At 44.6% G+C, this 3,326-nt stretch overlaps 1 non-coding gene and 1 pseudogene across 2 annotated transcripts; both read right to left on the bottom strand.

Annotated features, from left to right (window-relative positions):
• Window positions 1–1,726: 1,726 nt before the first annotated feature.
• On the bottom strand, window positions 1,727–2,269 carry LOC113222238 (annotated as a pseudogene). The gene has a single exon (XR_003308299.1). The product of XR_003308299.1 is annotated as a 60S ribosomal protein L10-like (transcript).
• LOC113222239 lies at window positions 2,156–2,288 on the bottom strand. Its single transcript, XR_003308300.1, has one exon. It is a non-coding gene; the product is annotated as a small nucleolar RNA SNORA70 (small nucleolar RNA).
• Between the last annotated feature and the right edge of the window lie 1,038 nt (window positions 2,289–3,326).

Raw genomic sequence — 3,326 nt, 5'->3', positions numbered from 1 at the left:
TTCTTCCCACATTTCAGGACAGTGCTCCTCAGCCACCCCAGTTGCTGTGGCTTAAGTGGCTGCAGGTGTGACTCAATCTGCAGCTTCAGAAGATACAAGCTGTAAACACTAGTGGTATCCACATGGTGCTAATTCTGAAGAGTGCAAGAGCTGTGTGGGCATGGCTTCCTCCTCCTAGATTTAAAAGGATGTCTCAGACCGCCTGGAGATCCAGGCAGAGACTTACACAGGGATAGAGTTACCACAAGGAGCCCCTACTAAGGCAATACCTAGTGAGGTGTCGAGTATGGCCATCTCAGAGACCCCAGAACTATAGAGTTACCAGCATGCAACTCCAGCCTCGGAAAGCTGCAGGCATGAGACTCCAATTTGTGAGAGCTGCTGAGTAGACTGAGTTTAGCAAATCCATAGAGGCAGGACTGCCTGTGGCTTTGAGGGCCCAGTTCCCATCCCAGTGAGCCCAGTATTCAGGACATGGAGTCAAAAGAGAATTATTCTCTAGCTTTAAGACTTAATGGGCCTTGCACAGTGGCTCACGTCTATAATCCCAGCACTTTCGGAGGCCAAGTCAGGTAGACTGCTTGAGCTCAGGAGTTTGAGATTAGCCGGGGCAATATGGTGAAAGCCCGTCTCTACAAAACATACAAAAATTAGCTGGGCATGGTGATGCACGTCTGTGGTCTCAGCTACTCGGGAGGCTGAGGAAGGAGGACCGCTTGAGCCCTAGAGGCAGAGGTTGTAGTAAGCCAAGATCATACTATTGCACTCCAGCCTGGGTGACAGAATGGGAAACTCTGTCAAAAAAAAAAAATACTTAATGTTTTTGGCCCTGTTGGGTTTTGGACTATGATTGAGGCCCGTTACTCCTTTCTTTTTGCCTATGTCTCCCTTTTAGAATGGGAATGTTTACCTACACCTGTGTCACTATTGTATTTTTGGGAGTTGACAGCTTGTTTTGATTCACAAGCTCACAGCTGGAAGGAATTTGCCCTAGGATGAATTGGGTTTTGAGTCTCACCCATAACTGATTTAGATGAGACTCTGGACCTTGGACTTTTGAGTTGATGCTAGAATGAATTAAGACTTTAGGGGCTACTGAGCCAGAATGAATGTGTTTTGTACCTCAGGAAGAAATAGCCATCAGTGGCTAGTGCCTACCATATTGGGCAGCAGCAGCTTTGTGTATTTTTTTCTTTGCTTTTTATTCCCTTAACAGTATATATTTTGGAGAGCACTATATAATAGAGTGGGAGTTCTCATTGCTTGTTATATCTGCATTGTACTCTAGGAGGTAGATGTATCTTAGGTTATTCGATCAGTCCCTTATTGGTGGACATCTGTCACATTTTGGGTCTTCTGCTGTTACAATTTGTTCTGCCAAGAATGAACCTTGTGCTTCTGCCTTTTTGTCTTCTTGAATTGAATCTTTGGGTTACATTCTTAGAAGAGAGATTGTTGGTTCCAACAGAAAATACCTGTGTCCTGTGAAAAAGATTTTAAACAGAGAGCATCTGGAAATGTAGCAGCAAGAAGTGAATGTTGGTCCTATCTCATCATTTCTCTTATTCCAGATACTTTCTGCTCTCTTATTATCTTTCTAGTGTGACATAGGTAAAGGAATTTCTTTTCTTTTTTTTTTTTAATATACTAATAATGTTTATTGAGGAAATCAGGATAAAACTAAAATAACAAAGTATGTAAGAAAGGGGTAATTGAAGTGAAGGCATTTTTTTTTTTTTTAGGTGGACAGGAAGTAGAATTTATTGGTGAGTATTAAGAGGGGGCAGCACAGTGGAAACCCTCATGAGTGCAGGGCTCGCCATTTGTCCAGAGCACCACGATTGGGAACGTACTTGACCCATCTGGGATGAGCCGCTTCTCAGCCACCATGTCTTCAAATTCATTGGCATTGAACTTGGTGAAGCCCCACTTCTTCGAGATGTGGATCTTCCGGCAGCTGGGGAGCTTGAACTTGGCCCTGCACAGGGCCTCAATCACATGCTCCTTGTTCTGCAGCTTGGTGCCGATGGACATAACTTGGCCAATGTGAACCCTGGCCACAGTGCCCTGGGGCTTTCCAATGGCACCTCACATGCCTGTTTGGAGCCTACACTGGGGTAGTGCAAGGTCAGAAACATGAACATCCATCTGAAAGGTCTGTCTCCAAGGTCCCTTAGAGCAACCCATACAACAAACAGGCTGCATCACTACCAGGGAAGCTGCTGTTTGCAGCCATTGCACACTGGGCCCCCATGAGGAAAGGAACTCAGTCGGCAGGAATTTCTTATTGAGCCCCAGGAAGAAGAAACACTACATAAGAGCAAATAATAAAATAGGTCAGGCCGGGCGCGGTGGCTCAAGCCTGTAATCCCAGCACTTTGGGAGGCCGAGACGGGTGGATCACGAGGTCAGGAGATCGAGACCATCCTGGCTAACATGGTGAAACCCCGTCTCTACTAAAAAAATACAAAAAACTAGCCGGGCGAGGTGGCGGGCGCCTGTAGTCCCAGCCACTCCGGAGGCTGAGGCAGGAGAATGGTGTGAACCCGAGAGGCGGAGCTTGCAGTGAGCTGAGATCCGGCCACTGCACTCCAGCCCGGGCGACAGAGCGAGACTCCGTCTCAAAAAAAAAAAAAATAATAATCGATCAGATAGACAGTAGATGGGAGTCATCAAACCTGTATCCATGTTGCCAGACCTACAACTGACCATAGGACATTCAGTGAGTCCTTTCCCTTTCTTGGTCTAAGTCCTAACACAGAAAGACACTCAATATAGAAACAGTGGATAGGGAACCCTTAAATCATCTGAAACTTCATATTTACTGACTTTAAATTAGTTGCCCTCCAGAGCAAAGGACTATATATTGTGATGATGTGGTTTTCTATGATGTGCCATACATAGCACACTCCCACTGCAACACCCAGCGTTGTCCACAATTCTCAACTGTATAGCTATGAATAACTCCACCCCTTTCTCTCCCACTCGGAAAATTATTTCATAATTCAAGAGAGTGAGAGAGTTTTTATAGGTACAACACTGATTCAGCTATAACATAAACAATCCTCAAGCTTCAGTCAACTATTACAAGTAACAAGTTACTTATAATACACACAATGATTGTGACACATTAGCTTGTCATGGCACCATAAATAAGAGGCTCTCATGTAGAATGGCAGCCGTTGGAAGAATGTCTTGACAATAGCTCTCATTGGAAGCCAAAAATACTACATATCCAACCATCTTGAGCTATGGCTACTATTAGAAATACAAATAATATATGGCATTGATTAAATTATTACTCTGTGCCTGGCCCTGTGTTATGT

This window comes from Piliocolobus tephrosceles, chromosome 12 (assembly GCF_002776525.5).
Source record: "Piliocolobus tephrosceles isolate RC106 chromosome 12, ASM277652v3, whole genome shotgun sequence".
In the NCBI taxonomy this organism is placed as follows: Eukaryota; Metazoa; Chordata; class Mammalia; order Primates; family Cercopithecidae; genus Piliocolobus; species Piliocolobus tephrosceles.
The sequence above is the reverse complement of the archived record's forward strand: the minus strand, read 5'-3'. Positions and strand labels throughout refer to the sequence as shown.